Source organism: Panthera tigris, chromosome C2, assembly GCF_018350195.1.
Source record: "Panthera tigris isolate Pti1 chromosome C2, P.tigris_Pti1_mat1.1, whole genome shotgun sequence".
Classification (NCBI taxonomy): Eukaryota; Metazoa; Chordata; class Mammalia; order Carnivora; family Felidae; genus Panthera; species Panthera tigris.
In genome coordinates this window covers 24,195,434-24,213,777 of record NC_056668.1, presented here as the reverse complement: position 1 = coordinate 24,213,777, position 18,344 = coordinate 24,195,434, and the positions used below count along the sequence as shown (strand labels likewise).

Below are 18,344 nucleotides of genomic sequence, written 5' to 3'. Positions count from 1 at the left end.
AATGCAGAACAGTAATGGTTAACTACATTACGGGAAGTCACTGTGTTTTGAAATATGGTTTCAGAACTTAACAGATATCCTATGTTGTGCTTTTGTGTGAGGGCCCAACACTGGAATGGCTTTTTGGAGAAAATGACAGGTGCCTTTGCAGATGATGATTTTGGACTTGACCCTTTATCTTTTAGAAATTGAAACTATATTCACCTTAAGAGCAGCACTTAGGCAGAGCATAGATCTTAGAAATGTCTTGGTAGTGGCTTATATATACTAAGTCAAGGAGTACCTTCATTTGAAAAGCTTCTGTGAATAATCATTGGAAAAATAACAAAGGACATGGCCAGAAGACTCCGAGTGATTGAAAATGACAGCTTTCTGATGCCTCCCCTTCATCCTCACCTTACATTTACTCTTCCTAGGTCAAATTCATTTTACAGCTTAACCCTTCAATTAAAAATATTTTTTTTTAAAGTTGAGATTCTGGAAAGATGAATATAACTAGAGAATTAAATGCATCATCATGATATTGAAGAATCCATGGGAGTGCAGAGAGATTCAGTGATAAAAAGGTAGGAGAGAGAAGCAATAGCAAGAGTGAGGGAGAAAACACATATTTTAGCAAGAAAAAAATTATACTAGGCAAACTAACTTTAGGGCTGTTGAAAGAGGAATTGATTTTTTTTTTTAAGGCACAAAAATCCTCACAGAGAAGAGAAAAAGTTGTTAAATATCAATTTACATTAGATAAGAGTTTTGCAATATAGTACAAAAAAGAACTCAGAAGCTTTATTCTGTTACTGTAGCTAGCTTATGCTGTAGAAGAAAGAAAAGAAATCAAATGTATTTATTTAATCCTTTTTGTCAGTAATACCCAGGGTGAAGAATTCATTTGTAGCTTTTCGGTGCTGAGTTGCATCTTAGAACTTCACATGTATTAAAGTAAAATGTAATGCCTTTTGATCCTAAGACTTCGGGATATAGTTCATTTCTACTTATGAAAAAAGGATGGCTTCTGTATAATTAAAATGTCATAGAAATTGCCTAAGAATCTATCAGTTATCAAAATAATGATCTTTACTACTTTTTGTTCATAGAATATATCTATTTAAATATTTGAATTTTTAAATTTTTATGTGATTCACATTCCTTTCACACTGAGTTACAGAAAGTGTAAATTCTTATAATTCCATACTTTTAGAAATATTTAGGAGAGTGTATACAACAGCAAAAGAGAATATTTTTGTATTTTCCTTTAAGCTGTCATTGGGCTAATACTTTTTAGTTAAATAATGATCAGCTATAGAATTAAATATAGTTTGCCTTTAAGCTTTTTTACTCTTAAAAAAATAGATAGATAGTATAAAATGGAAGAAAACTCAATAGCATATTAAGAATTGCATCATTTATATTTAATACAAATTCCAGAAACCTGGATTATTAATGGAGTTTGAAAAGGACGAGTGAGGAATACACTACCATATGGATGAGCCTTAAAAACACTAGGCTAAAGGAAAGAAGCCACACATAAAAGACTATATATTGTATGGTTAAGTTTCTATGGAAAACCCAGAATACATAGAGACAGAAAGATTGTCTCCACTATCTCTGTTGCAAGGGAAGAAAGACATGGAAAGACTAACGCATCAAGTACACGCTTCTTCACAGGAAGTGACACATATAGCTACTCGTATCTGGACAGGATGTCTATTTCATAGCAAATAACATGGACATGCCTACCACCCGAGAAGTGAGACAGTGCAGGTCTTCCATATTATCAGGAGAGTCAGACATCTTGATGAATAGTACTAGGTTCTAAAATAATGTATATTTTAAAATGTTAGCTTTTTAGCTATGATCATGTGTCACTTAATCAAAGTTTATTTCATTTTTAAATACTGTTTCATTACAAAAGAAAAAAAGAAAAAAAGAAAAATTACTGATAATCAGTTATAAAACATGTTAATGAAAAACAATCTTATAAAATCTATTATCTAACACTATGCTTATCATGATTTTTAGCATGCAGTGAGAAGGGCTAGAAAATATATATGTAAATATAATCAAATTGGTTATCTCCAAGTTATGAATAACACAGTCTATTCATATACTTTTCTAGATTCTTTCCAAAACTTTTCTAAAATGCATATTTATGATAAGCAATAAAATACTAAATGTTACTTTTAATGTGTTTAGTGTTTTGAAATGAACATCAATTTTTTCGCTTTTTACTATACTAGTATTTTGATCCCATAAATGATATTTTACAATCAATGTTAATGTTTAAAGGACAGAACTACCATTGTCTCTTCTTATAATAATAATAATATATATATATATATATATATATATATATATATATGAAATTGTAGTAATAATATGGTTAAAATCTTTTATGGCCATATAATAATGAGGTTCAGTGTAGGTGCATATGTAATTTATGTTTTAATTATAATGGATATTTTTGTTTCTTCACTTAATTTGAAATAATGTTATTTTTAGACACAAAGCAGTAAATAGTAGAAGAAAGAGCAGTAAATAGGCTTAGAAGAGGAAAGGAGCTGTGCCAGAACCTAGAAGGAAGAGTCCTATTGAAGAGACCACCTTGAGAGACACAGTGGTATTCAGTCCAGAGCCACAGCCGGCCCATCATTGTGTTGGGTCATGGATGGACCCAGGAGAATAAATATACTAAACATACGCTCCCTTGTCCGTCTCCTTCTGGCATTCCCACTGGCTGAAAGTTTCTGGTAGCAAAAGCATGTAGGTGTCTACTGAAGTTGTCATATAGGTCAGGCTTCAAGAATTTGATAAGAGGGTGGGATGGGGAAGTGAACCAGGATGGCACACAGAAGCTATTTGGAAGACGTATAATCACTAACTTCCACTTGGAGGAAACCTATTGCAAACATTTTTAAAAAATCTTTTTGTTATTATTTAACATAAGGCAAGAGAAAAGGAATAATTTTTTTAAAGGCAACAGTGGTTAGAAAACCTGGTTAAAATGATAATACACCAGTAAGTAATTATAAATTTTCTCCTATGAAAAATTATTTTGGAATGAAAAATATGTAAAGTGATGAGAGATGCATTATACATACAAATATTTACAGAAGACCTCCATAAGTTTTCTCTTTTTCCTGTGAATTCAAAGGGTGGGAAGCACAAATCTAATCTGTACATTAAAAAGAGACAGATAAACATGAAAAAGACAAATACTCCCTTTTCTCTGATAAATTATAAGCAATTAAAACTTTTACAGACAATTTATGCATTGAAGATGTGCAAAATTTACTTTTCCCAATTAAAGAAATAGGTACAATTTAAGAGATGACTTTAGAGAACATAAGAAAAGACACAGAATAACTAACCGTTTAGATAGTTTAAATGTGGAAACAATGCATTTACTTTACATGTAGATTACAATTTGCTTCACTGCACGCATTTGTTGTGGCGAAGATTGCTTGCTGAACTGCATAGATTTATGCCCCCTTTCTGTTGTGCAGAGTTGAGGGAGTCGTCCATCTGCCAGGCACTCCATTTCCCAGCTCGCAATGAAACCATGATACCATTGTACACTGGCTAGTAGAGGGACTCACTGAGGGACTCAGGGGATGATTGCAGAATACTCCAAAATTTCTCTTTTTCTAGTCAAACGATGAAATGCAGGGGAGGAGGAGGCTTCGGGCCATTGTGGGGCCACTAGGTGACAAAAACTTACTTCCCAGAGTGATCATTTAGTGGAGAGCTGTCCAGGAGGACCACTTGAAAAATAGTGACATTTTACTTACCACGGGAAAGAAAAAAATGCTATGTTAATGCACTGAGACCTTGAAGTTATTTGTTTTGGTAGCTAATGCCAATTATCCAGTCTAAAAATGTAATTGATATAACCAAAATAAGGAAAAAAAAGAAGAAAAATGAAAATAAAAAAAGGAGTCGGCAGCCACTCTAGACATAATCACTGTTAATATTTATATATGATATATAATATTTACATTTAGATAATACATGGTATGTATACCTTATATGCAATAAAGTGTGTATAATAAAATACACAACCAATCTTATGTTCTGTGTACAGTCTGTTGTTAAAATCATTCAACAAGTTTGCTTTCTTTCAGAAATTGTATTTTACATTCTAAAATGTACATTTGATTCTTAAATTTTTCTATTGAAATTTTTAACTTTTCACCATTTTGTCTATACAAATTAATAATGAGTCCTCATTTGTACTAATGTCACTATTAGGATTATCATTCTATTTATTACTAGCCACCTTTTAATTATCTTTTTGCATGTCTGGCTTTTTTTTTTTTTTTTTTTTTAAGGAACCATAGCACCTTCATAAAGTCTTTTCTGCAAATGAGTGCTTTCCCTTACCCTTATAGGAAGATATGGTAAAGAGCTGATCTCAAATTCGACAGAGATTGAAATGGTTTGTTTCTGTAACCATTTAGATAGTTTAAATATGCAGTTTTCATAATATTTAATTGACCTCTCGTCCATCTCTGTTCTTGGGACATGTTCTTAGGACATTTCAATCTTGGATTGAGAGCCTTTGAGATCTTTCTTCAGTCCTGAAAACCCAGGAGATTCTGACCTGCAGAAATTTTATGTTTAGCTCTCTAGTCCCCTGATTTCTCCTGTTTCTAAGTCTTTCAGATATGCTGAAGAGAAAATCAACTGTGTTTTGAGACAGGCTTCGTTTCTGTGGTGGGACTTGGGCTCAGTACTACATAATCATAGGAGTCATTACTTGGTTTACTTATAAACAAAGCCACCTTCCAGCAGTTCGAGATTCAGAATTTATCCTTGGGGAAAACTGGCTGTATTGGGGTATTCTCAAGTTGTCTGTTTCTGCCATCTGCCCCATTAAGTTCCAAGAGAACTACAGTTTTTCTTACTTTCAGTCCAGGTCCTCAGCATTGGCCAAGTCTGATTATGAGCCAAGTCCCTCATTGGTCCTTGCTTATAATTAGCAAATGTCACCAAGAAGAAAACAGTCAGTGAGAGGATAGTCAGCTCATCTAAGAAGAGTCCTCCCGTTTCTGAAACTCCAATTCAACTCATTATTGCTTCCACTGCTCTTAGTATCTATCAAATTATTTTTGCAATGAACTGAGCTTTTCTAATTATTACAGTGGAACTGTTAAGGTTGTCATGGTCTTCACAATATGGATATGAATTTATGAATTAAATGCATTATGTAAGTCATATACATGAATTAAATGTATTCTGAAAGTCATAGATATATACTAATAGAAGTTATATTACTATAGCAGCTTCTGAGGTGTCTTCACTGCTTCTAATCATAATGTGCCCCACGTCAGAGTGCACTGTCACAACAGAAGTCATGGTCCCTTAAAATATAAATACACTCCTGGTGCTTCTTTAACCTTTCTAATGGCTTCTGTGCACATTTAAATAAATCCATAGTCACTTCTAGGGCTTAAAGCATCATATTATATGATTCCAGACTGCTATTCTGACTTTAAATTTCCAGAAGTTCCATCAGGAATTGCATATCCATTAAAATAGGTTCTCATCTTCAGATTTTCCTATTATGATGCCTATAACCCATGATTATGATGTCTCACCCAAACTCTCTCCTACTTTTTTACCCCTGTTTAACACACACAGACCATAGTTCTTATGTTTGAAAATCCCAAACTTATTTTCATCTCCATTTTTTATTTGCTCATACTCTGCCTAGAACTGTTGAACGGGTAAGCTAATTCCTCATAGTTTAAGAATCCAATCAAATATCACTTCTGGGGTGCCTTGGTGGCTCAGTCAGTTAAGCGTCCGACTCTTGATTTTGGCTCAGGTCATAATCTAATGGTTCGTGAGTTCGAGACCCATCTCTGGCTCTATGCCGGCAGTACAGAGACTGCTTGGAATTCTCTCTCTGCCTCTCTCTCTCTGCCCCTCTCCCACTTGTTCTCTGTTGGTCTCTCCAACAAAATAAATACTTTAAAAAATGTCACTTCCACAGAGAAGCTTCCCCTGAACACCTTACTTAAATTAACCTCTTCTCTTCATGCTCAACTACTCTATTTTACTTCCTTTATAAAACTTAACCCTATCTGAAATTACCTTTTGTATTTGTCCATCGTTTACTGCATGCTTCCAAATGTAAGGAAGGCTATAATAAACCTTCTTGTACCATTTTCTTCTGCCATTTGTCAAATTATTTCAATAATATGTATTTGCAACAGATCAACTTTTATATCCAAGTTCATATTGCCTTTTTTTTTTTAATTTGGACTCCTTTTGTTATGTTTTTAGGGAAAGATTTTTACCAATTTACATCTATTCCATCAGAATGTGGAAGTTCAGTACGTTATTAAATACAAAGAAAATAAAATATTACACTGTTCTTTATTTAAATTCCATGATCTTTAGTATGTAGCAATTAAATATTTTTGGATGTTTATATAGGTAAAGTTAAATTTGAATTTCCCACGTCTCAACTTTTTATGCCTAAGAAAAATTTTGACATAATACAGAGAACATGTTGCATATGCACATAGATCTATTGTTCTATATTATGTGGCTCAAATTCAAAATGCAGTCTATGTGAATGAACCATTCAAATTCAAACCTACACAATGAGGTAATAGTGACTAAAAATAAAAATATTTTCGTAGTTTCAAAGTATTTCAGAAAAAAAAATTAATTCAAAAATAGAAATTAATTGCCTTTTAAGTTTTTATTTAAGTTCCAGTTAGTTAACATACAGAGTAATATTAGTTTAGGTGCACAATACAGTAATTCAACACTTCTGTACAATATCTGGTGCTCATTGCAAGTGCACTCTTTAATCCTCATAACCTTTGAACCCATGCCCCACCCATATCCCCTTGGCTAATCATCAGTTTTTTTTCTCTATTGTTAAAAGTTTGTTTTTTGGTTTACCTCTCTTTTTTAACTTTTGCTCGTTTCTTAAATTCCATATATGAGTGAAATCATATGGTATTGGTCTTTCTCTGGCTGACTTATTTCACTTAGCATGATACTCTCTAGCTCCATCCATGTTGTTGCAAATGGCAAGATTTAATTCTTTTTATGGTTGAGTAATATTCCATTATATGTATAGATAGATATAGAGATATAGAGATAGAGATAGAGATTGATAGATATAGATAGATTGATAGATTGATATACACATCTTCTTTATTCATTCACCAATCGATGTACACTTGGGTCCATAATTTGGCTATTGTAGAGAGTAGATAATGCTGCTATAAACATCAGGGTACATGTATCCATTTGGATTAGTATTTTTGCATTTTTGGGTAAATACCTAGAAGTGCAGTTGCTGGATTGTAGAGTATTTCTGTTTTTAAATTTCTGAGGAACATCCACACTATTCTCCAGAGTGTCTGTACCAGTTTGCATTCCCACCAATTGTGCAAGAGGGTTCCTCTTCTTCCACAGCCTGGCCAGCACTTGTTGTTTCTTATATTTTTTGTTTTTTGTTTTGTTTTGTTTTACTTTAGTCATTCTAACAGGTGTGAGGGGATATCTCATTATAGTTTTGATTTGTATTTCCCTGGTGATCCGTGATGTTGAGCATCTTTTCATGTGTTTGTTGGCCATCTGTACATCTGTACGTCTTCTCTGGAAAAATGTCTATTTGTGTCTTCTGTTCATATTTTAGCTAGATTATTTGTTTTTTGGATGTTGAGTTGGGTAAGTAAGTTATTTATATATTTTGGATGCTAACCCTTTATTAGATATATGATTTGCAAATATCTTCTCCCATTCCAAAGGCTGCCTTTTAGTTCTGTGGATTCTTTCCTTCTTTGTGCAGAAGTTTTTTACTTTGATGTTGTCCCAAGAGTTTATTTTTGCTTTTGTTTCTCCCTTGTCTTAGGAGACGTATCTAAAAAGGAAGTTGCTATGGCCAATATCAGAGAGGTTACTGACTGTGTTCTCCTCTAGGATTTTAATGGTTTCCTGTCTCACATTTAGGTCTTTAATCCGTTTTGAATTTATTTATGTGTATGGTGTAAGAATGAGGTCCAGCTTCATTTTTTTGCATGTTGTGTCCAGTTTTCCCACAAATGCTGTTTTCCCAACAGCATTTGTGGAAAAGACTGTTTTATTCCCATCGGATATTCTTTCCTGCTTTGTCGAAGATTAATTGGCCATATAGTTATGGGTTCATTTCTGGGTTTTCTACTCTGTTCCATTGATCTATGTGTCTATTTTTGTGCCAGTACCATACTGTCTTGATCATTACAACTTAGTAATATAACCTGAGGTCTGAAATTGTGATGCTTCCAGCTTTGCTTTGCTTTTCTTATTCAAGGTTGGTTTGACTATTTGGAGTCTTTTGTGGTTCCATACAAATTTCAGGATTGTTTGTTCTAGTTCTGTGAAAAATTCTGTTGGTATTTTGATAGGGATTGCATTAAATGTATAGACCGCTTAGAAATGAATTATTATTTCCTTAGCTATATTGGATGAATATCAGAGTTGATTTCCTTTTAATTCCATCAATTGTATTTCTTACCAAAGTCTGTTATTCCTTAGTAAGGCCAAAAATTGACATATGCAGTTTTTATACAAATGTTGATTTGTGAGTCATATATTTAGTATTTTTCTTTACTTTTTTCTTTCTTACTTCACCTCATCATTATCACTTCTAAAAAATTCCTTAATGGGCAGAAAATTGTTTGTGTTCTGTCAATATGAAAAGTAGTCATGACAAAATAATAAAGGACCTGATTTTACCCCTGCCCAGTTATCACATCTTCTAAATAGGAATTTGATGCAGCTGATGTATTTGCATTAATAACATCTGCTGCTTTCATCATTAAATTCCACCCACTGTTTAATGCCTGGAGCTTCAAAAATATGAGAATTAGCTAAAAAGAGTTTCAAATGAAAGAAAAAAATAAATCTTTGAAAACATACATTACCACCTATAATCTTTCATAGTGGGAAAAATCAGCCCTCAGCCATACATGGAATACATCAAATTTCTTAATAGTGGAGAAAATTTAAATCAAAGGAAATTATTGGAGGAAAGTTAAGTCTATGTTAAATGAAGACTAAGATAATGAAATAATTAGTATCATAAATTTGATGCTTATCTAAGATCTAAAAAGAGGACTCATTTCAATAATATATCTGAAATTGCATAACACTAGATAATTTGTAAGTAAGGAATATTTAAACTAATTTAAACACTAAATGCAGGTAATATACTTGTATATATATATAATGCATATATAAAAATAAGTCTTTAAGCCTATATAACTTCAGTATGTGAAGACTACAGAACAAATAATACATTAGGAGGGGTGTAAGTAGGTAACCACAGACATTATAATGCATGGATATCCTTAGTTTTAAAGCCCCTTTTTACTATTTGGTAAATAGAAATAAGAACTATATCTTCCCCTTTATTCACGAAAATATACTGGTTGACTTTATCTGTCTACTATGGTAGATATTAAGAGTAGAATCATCTTTGAAGCCTAAGTCAAGTTACACATAACTTACAAGGATTAATCATGGACACTTCTTCACTTTTTTTTTTTTTTTTATTGAGATACAATTGACATGTAATATATATTTTTCAGGTGTACAACATAATAATTCCAAATCTGTACATACTCCAAAATGATCACCACAATAAGACTAGTTAATATCGATCACCATACATAGTTATAAATATTTTTCCTGTGATTAGAACTTTTAAGACCTATTCTGTCTCTCTTTTTTCTTTTTCACTTTATAATACAGGTTCATATACATTACATTAAGAGCCACCTTTATTTAGATATCAGAGCCTTGGTTTAGGGATTTTCTAAGTGAGATTTTTTTGCTATAGGCCTTGCTAAATCTCTGCTTTGTCCTCATTTACAGATTACTAATATTCGTTTTGTCCAGTGAAATTATTATCTTCACTTTCAGAATTCACAGGTCCATTTGGTTGAATTGCACATTTCTTCCCCACCATTCTGCCCAGCAGCATCCTTCATAACACTACTAATGCTCTCATTGTACTTGGAAGTGGCTCACAGCTCCTCCTCATTAAGAGTTTGAAACATTCTCCAGAACTTGGAAATATATTTAGTAAATACATAGTAAGTCATAGATTATTTTTCAGGCTCCCAAAAATGCCAGAATGCTAAATTTCTATCTGACTGTAAATTAAAACTGTTAGATGATAGCTTCATCAGAATGGACCACAAATATGTACACATTAAGAAAATCTGTTTCATTGTATTAGGACCCTAATTTTAAATGATGTTATTAAATTTTTAAAAATGGCTTTTTATCTGAATACTATGCAAGTTAATTGTTGACTGTTACATATAGGCTTCATAGAGTATTAAGACACATATCCTGATTCATCAACCAAAATTTTATTCAGAATCTGAAATCAATGGCAGGCTTAATGCCTTTTAAAATAGATAGCACTGTTTTAATTAAAAATGTCAGCAATGTAATTACTCCTTAAGCAAAAGGCCACAGAGAGGAAAATTGGATGATACTTAAATTGAGCATATGAGAAAATTAATTTGCGTTAAAAAAGTAGCAATTAGACATTTCCATGGCAGCATGAGAGATCACAATTTTGTTTTTTACTCCTTTGCAAAGTAGATTTTTTAAATTTATTTATTTTAAAGGGAAACCAAACCAATTGAAGTATGGAAAATAGCACTAGCTGCAAAACCAAAGAATGCATGTTATCTTAAAATGTTATAGGATATTTCATATTGCACTTGATTCTTTCAGTCTTTTGTTTCTTTATTCCCCAAATAAATTACTCAAACTAAAATTTTAAGTCCTGTTCAAGTCTAAAATGCTAAAATATCTATAGTTTTTGTGGTTTCTTAGATGGTTGCTAAATATGTACTGCTTGATATCTGAGCAGACTGATCACTTAAGGTGTGTAGGCAGCAAGAAGAAATAGTGGTCTTTCCCTTAAATTCTATTATGCTTTGTGCACAGATTCTTCATTCTCAGTATCCTTTTACAATTTAGAAAATAGGAATCTCAAAATAAATAATTATTTATGTACAATCGTGACATAAAATCTTCAAAAAAGACACACTGAGTTTACTTGATTGAATGCTTTTTCTTTTTTCTTTTCTTTCTTTCTTTTTCTTTTCTTTCTTTTTTTTTTTGGTTAATCATAATTGTTACATTATAATTTGATAAATACAAGGAAGGTAGGCCTTATCATTTAGATACATTCTGTAATGAGCCTTTAGACTTACTAGGATTAATCGGCTTGTCTTTCAATGCTTACTCTGTTTCTCTTTTCCATTAAAAACTTCTGCCATAACTGATAGAGGGGTGATGTACATGGTTATCTAGTAGATTTAAAACACTACATCATCTTACTGACTATAGGTCATAGTCATGATCACCTTCTCTTACCCTTCACCTGGACCAGATTTCATACCACATGGAAGAAAGTAATAATATCTATTTTCTATTTATTTAGTTATGATGGATTGCTCTCTCTTTGAAACCTTATTTCATTCCATTGCTTCTAGAGAAAAGTAAGACTAGCATGTAAGCTAAAATGCTCATGTGCCGGTTGTGCCAAATTTTACTAAAGATATTTATATAATTAGCTTATAAAATATTAAAGAAACAAAACTTTTTTTCAAAATATGAAATATCCATATACACTTAATGGGATCTGACTGAAGCCTTTATTTTCTTAATGTAGAAGAGCAAAGATTAAGTGCCCCTAATAATTTTCATATTGTCTCCTTATTTTCATACTTAAATAAATTCCTTGGTTGTAGAATCTCTGAAATTTCTACTCTTTCAAATCAGTCTAACCTCCTCAAAAAGGCTTTTTTTCTTCTAAAAAAAGTTTCTATTTTTCCTAGGTATTTAAATAATACTATTTTAAAATTTACTTTTTCTTACAACAAATATCCTCAGATGATATTTTTTCTATTTTTTCAAGTTTTTATTTAAATTCCAGTTAGTTGACATACAATGTAATATTAGTTTCAAGTGTAGAATTTAGTGATTCATGACTTACATACAACACCCAGTGTTAATCACAAGTGCCCTCCTCAATACCCATCACCCATTTAACCCATCCCCCACCCACTTCCCCTCTAGCAACCTTCAGTTTATTCTCTATAGTTGAGAGTCTGTTTCCTGGTTTGCCTCTCTTTCCCCCCCCCCCCCCGCCATGTTCATCTGTTTTGTTTCTTAAATTCCATATATGAGTGAAATCATATGGTATTTGTCTTTCTCTGATTGACTTATTTTGTTAGCATAATGCTCTCAAGCTCCATCCATATCATTGCAAATGGCAAGATTTCATTCATTTTAATGGTTGAATAATATTCTGATGTGTGTGCATACATATATACATATATATTCTGTTATTATATATATTCATATATGTATTATAACATATATGATAATATACATATATTATCATATATATCACTTTTTATTTATCCATTCCTCAGATATTACTGAACCATAATATCTCACCTTAGAATAAAATAGATCAAAATTTAACGGAACAAGAGTGATAATGTGATGACATTTTAATATGAGTATTCCTATGCTTCATTTCCTTTCCATGGAGCCCAGTTTATAGATTTTCCAGGTGGCATTCATTCTCATCCATCAGCGATTAAATCTTAAAGGAAACGCAAACATTTTTTTCTCAAATTATTCAGTGTTGTTTTTAATTTCAAGTATCTCTAAATTTCAATTCTTTAAGTTATTTACTTTTCAAAATTTAACTTAATTCCTTCGATTTTTTTTTTTTCGTGGAAGAGAAATAGTGAAGTACTGAAATTTTGTATGTTTTTTTTCTTGTTTGTCTAGGATTAGGTCAAATATGATTGAAGAATCCTGCAATGGAGCCAGTAAGTATATGGCTGACACAGAAATGTTTCTCTGCAACTGATAAAAGTGATACAAACTTAAGTTTAGCATTGATAATTATAAGAAAATAAGGAAGAAATAAAAATAAAACAATTGAGAGTGGATGTGTGTTGTGGTCATAGAGAACTTGAAGTACAATTGGTAATGGGACTCTCCACTGAGAGGATAGTCAGAGAAAGATCATTCCATGGAGACATGATAAAGAATGATCAGAAAAATTGGAGTAAAACATTGATGTCATCGACTCATAAAAAGAGGGTAGAATCACAATGTAGAAAGATATGCCAATGGTAAAAAATGATTCAGGGAGATTAAATACTAATTAAAATGTATCCATTTGATTGAACAATCAGTAAGTTTATGGGGGTCACATTTATGAGTCATTCAATGGAATGGTAAAAATGGATGCTTAAATGCAGTAAGTGAAGAAAGCTGATGAGGTGATGAACTGATTATAAATTATAGTTTGGATGACCTCCACTGGCAAACTAAATGTAGGCAAGGCAATAGCAGAGTTAAGTATTGGAGGACGGAGGGGTATACTGCTGAGGTTTTTTCAGCCTCATGCCATCTGTATTTTATCTGTTCAGGAGAAAGCATGATCCCTGACAGAGAAAAATTAGGTGGTGAGAGGGACTGCCTACAAAAACAATCATGTAAGATGAGTAGGTCAAAAATTTGACATCGTTACCTTAAGTAAAATTATGACCTAAAATCAATTACACAGAACTGATGCTTACCAAGAAAAAAGTATGAAAGAAGTTATGTACAAGACTCATGTCTGGATTTTGAACTGACACATTTCCCTATGTCAAAATACTTGCATACTAAATTTTACAACTCTAAATAAAATGCAAATGGCACCCTTTAGCTGTGTCCAAGCCCCCTCAGTAGTGGTGCCTGGGTCTTGGTGGTGGACATAGCCCGAAGTTACACGGGGGCAGTACCATCTCAGCATTCACTCAGGGAGGAGGCACAGTGTGTGACTGACTATGGTCTCAACATTTGCACTTGGCATTGGATGAACAATATGGTGACACGAGAGCCTGGGATTCTTTGACTACAAAAGACCAGATATTTATTCCAACCAGGAGTAGCCATGTATGTTTTAAAGAATGGTTGAAGAAGGCTTAGACTGATATCAATGGGGGCTAGGCAGGATGAAGACCGTGCTTCTTGAAGCACAAGAAGGATTTACCATGTCATTGCTGGCATAAAAATAGCAGCAGCCACATTATTTGGAATGTAGGTAGCCTCTAGAAATTGTACAGCCAGCCAACTTTGCTGCTTATATTTACAGTGGCCATTTAGTGACTACTTTAGAAGCTCTTCATGTCCTAGTAAGTGATATTTTTTTTCATACTTTCTAAGCAAAAGGCTATATTTCATGGGAAAATGGGGTGCTTGTTAAGCTGCCTTGAATTTACAATTATGGTCATTCATGCTTCAGGAGAGGATAGAAAGTTTTAAAACACGTCTTACAAGTTAATTGATCCAGCATTTTTTGAAGCATTTGTAGTTATTATGTGTTTAATATTAATCTGTGGTAGTATCTTGCTCTAGATGTACAGACGTTTATGTAACAGTAGGATTACTCTGTAACTGGAACATTTTCAGCATCCCATTTTAAAGGTCTGGTATTGTTTTTAAATACCATTTTGTGGGAGAGTCTGGACATCCCTTGGCTTGGATTCTTCTACTAAGCTTTATAGTCTGTATAAGCACATGGATTAATTATGTCTAAAAAGGCCCTGGATATATTCCACACTTCTATAGTGATTATATTACATTAGGTATTCTTTATTTAAACTTCAGTTTCAACTAGTTTAGCTCTTCTCTTTAAGGAGTGACAAGACACGCCTGTTGATAACTTTGAGTGTTTGTCTTGCTATTTCATGGGAAACTATTGTAATATTTTTGTGCCTTTAAAGATGTTAGTTTTTGTCTACCAAGTCAGCCTATGTCTTTTCAAAAAGATGAAAAGGTAATGAATGACAATCTCTCTAATATGTATGCAAATCTTCATAATAATGGAGAAAACTTAACTGGTGTATTTGAATAGCAAACTGGAAAAAGTTCCCTAGAGAAATGGAAATCTGATAGCTTTATGAGGAAAGGTATTTAAAAGACTAATCTGTAATTCTGCTACTAAAAGAATTTGAATATCAAATGTGTCTGAAAAAGGATTTTCCTTATGTTAAGCAGATTTTTAAGATGTCCCTCATGACCTTTACCTCCAGGTGTTAGTCCCATGATTATGTCATGTTACATGGAAAATGATGTTGCAGATGTAGGCAAGATTACTAAGGAGTGGACCATAAAATGGGGAAATTATTCAGGTGGCACTAATCTAATAACATGACTGACAGATCCCTTTTAAGCAGAAAGTTTTCTCACTGTTGGCAAAAGATTAAGTCAGAAGGACTCAAAGTACAAGAAGGATCCATACCATGTCGTTGCTGGCTTGAAAATGGAGGGAGCATATGAAAAAAAATGCAGGTGACATCCACAAACTGAAAGCAGATCCTAGCTGACAGCCAGCAAGGGAACAGGAACTTCAATCTTAAAACAAGAAACTGAATTCAGCCAACAACCCAAGAAAGAGTGAAAGAGAAGTCTTCCCCAGAGCCTCCCGATAGGAACTCAGCATCCTGACTCAACATTTGACTTTGGCCTTGTGAATAACTAAGCAGAGACCCAGCTGAGAATGTCTGTCCTCATTGACAGAAACTGTGAGATAAGAAAAGGGTGTTGTTTCAAGCCATAAAGCTTAAAGTAATTTGTTACTCAGCAATTAAAAAACTAAAACAATCCTCAAATAATGTTCTCTAAAGGCAATCATCTTAAGGTTTCCTAATGTAAAACAAGAATAATTACCTCTCTTATCACAAAAGTGACCTCAGTATATGATTGGTTTCTATTTCTGTTAGCATTCTATTATTCTAGAGATATTTTAAATGCTGACTCCTTCATCAAAATAAAGGCACTAATGGCAATTTGAAGAATCTACAAATACTTTATTTGTTCATTGGTGAAATGATAATTATAAAAATTTGAATGCACTAGTATGCTAAACCTCTTCACTGGTAAATTTACATTTTATTTGGCATTAAAACTCAAGGCACTTCTATGTGTGGTAAACTGTATTATTTCCTCAAATTATTTCTATTCTGCCCAACCTGGCCATGGCTTCCTTGTGGGCTCATTATACTTTCACACACCTCATTGACTATACATGTGACTTACTTTGGCAGATGGAAAGAAAACAGAAGTAACAGTAGGTCAAGTTGTGAAATAAAGCCATAAGAGGCATGACCAGTTTCCCATTGTCCTTTTGGAGTTTTGCTACTTGCCATTAGACGCAGGACCCAGATGAATGTGGCAGCTTCAGCCTGGATTCTACCTTCAGCTGTGTTTCAACAATGAAGATATATGGAGGTGACTTGGACTCACACCAAAGACTGGAGTTCAGCCTAGCCCGGATGTATCTTGCTGACTAAGATGAGATCAGCTTAATCTCAACCAACACGCATACCTCTTAGTATGATATAAATGCTTGTTTTGTAGCCATTGGCATTTTTGTGAGTTTTTGTAATGCACTATTATCTCAACAAAAATTTGACCAGTACATCCATTTGTATTTGTTTGTTTGTTTGTTTTTTGGTTAGACTCCACGTATGAGTGGAATTATATGGTATTTGTCTTTCTCAGTCTGACTTATTTCACTTTGATTGATATATCACATTTTCCTTATTCATTTGTCTACTAATGGACACTAACAAACAAAAAGCAGAATCAGACCTATAAATACAGAGAACAAACCGATGGCTACCAAAGGGGAAAGAGGTGGCAGGTTGGGCAATGGCTGAAGGGGAGTGGGAGATTCAGGCTTTCAATTATGGAATGGATAAGTATCAGGAATAAAAAAAACACACAGCGTAAGGAATCTAGTTAGTAATTTTGTAGAGGTGATACAACAGGACGGATGGTAGATACACTTGTGGTGAACATATCATAATGTGTAAACTTGTGTAATCACTAAGTTGTACATCTGAAACTAATGTAACATTATGTGCCAATATACTCAAATAAAAAGCTGTAATAAAAAATTTGACCAACACAATCTAAAAGCAGATACAATTTATGAAGAATATGTGATATAGTGGCTTGGGTATAGGAGAAGTATTAATTTTCTTATTGTAACAATAGGAATAATACTGCTTTACTAATGAGTTTAACCCTGACCTAACAGAAGAATATTAACAACTCAAGGCTCCATTTTACTTTCCATTTTGATATTAATCCCTTTTAATTTAGCTTTCTCTCAGTGTATAATAGAAGTATAAGCTTAGAAGTAATTATTACCTAGTACAGAATATTTTATGACTGTTTACAACATTATTCATATTAAAAGCATAAATTTACTTCCTCTTACTTGAGGTTGATGGCCTAGTCATAATTACTTTATTTAGGGAAAAAGATATCTGTTTTGACCTCAAGATAATTATGGTACACAACTTTGTTATATATTAAGTTATCCATAAATATTGAATGACTGACACAAATACAACAAATGAATCAGTGACATAGTGAATAAATCCAGTTCTTGGCCATTCAAAACCACCCCAGAAGACTGATTGTAACTATAATGCATTACTATAGTAATACATAATGATGATATAGAAAATTATTTTATTAATGATAAATATATTTGAATTTAAATAAAAAAGGATTTTTTCCCCTATTTTGAGGATCTAGCAATATGAAAAATAGAAGTACTTTAGGTAATAGAGCTACCATGTGCCAGGACAGAGAATTATCTTTAAAAATCAAAAATTATGCTCTGCCTCATTGCCAAAGTAATCGATTTCATAGTGTGACTATTTAGTCAGTTTTACAGATGAAGGTAATACAGGGGAAAGGTTTAGAAATATATTATTAAGTCTACTTAAGAAAAATACATTTTAGAATACGGTACTTAAGCTAAAAATTTTACATGCCTAATGGGAAACAAAGTGCACTAAAGACTGAGTGGAAAGAATGGATGTTCAATTTTGGTGATAGCGATAAAATAGAGAAGCATATTTAAAGAAAACTAAAACCCATCCAAATAAGCCTTATTTTGTACTCCAGTCCTTCTGTGAAACTCTTCTGAGATGGTAAATAAGTCCAGGACATGCTGCTCTTAAAGGTAGCAAAAAAAAAAAAAAAAATACTGTAATACTTAAGATATTTGGCACTAATTGGAACTATTTTGTAATACTGAGTAAATACAAATATGAAAGTATAAATTTTTTCACATATCACTAAGAATAAAACATATGAGAACATAGGAAAATGCATGAGAAGAATGGAGAATTCTTATAGTATATAAAAATGTAATATATGGTAATGAAACAATAAAGTGTTCCTAGGTATATTTCAGAAAAATATTTTAAATATATCATGTG

At 32.8% G+C, this 18,344-nt stretch overlaps 1 long non-coding RNA gene across 1 annotated transcript in view; it reads right to left on the bottom strand.

The window, feature by feature from the left end:
- Positions 1-12,563: 12,563 nt before the first annotated feature.
- LOC122230579 overlaps positions 12,564-18,344 on the bottom strand; it is a 108,285-nt gene continuing 102,504 nt past the window's right edge. Inside the window, exons 3-4 of the long non-coding RNA XR_006207571.1 lie at positions 15,344-15,456; positions 12,564-12,643 (exon numbers count right to left, since the gene is read on the bottom strand). This is a non-coding gene — a long non-coding RNA (uncharacterized LOC122230579). The remainder of the gene's footprint in view (positions 12,644-15,343; positions 15,457-18,344) is intronic.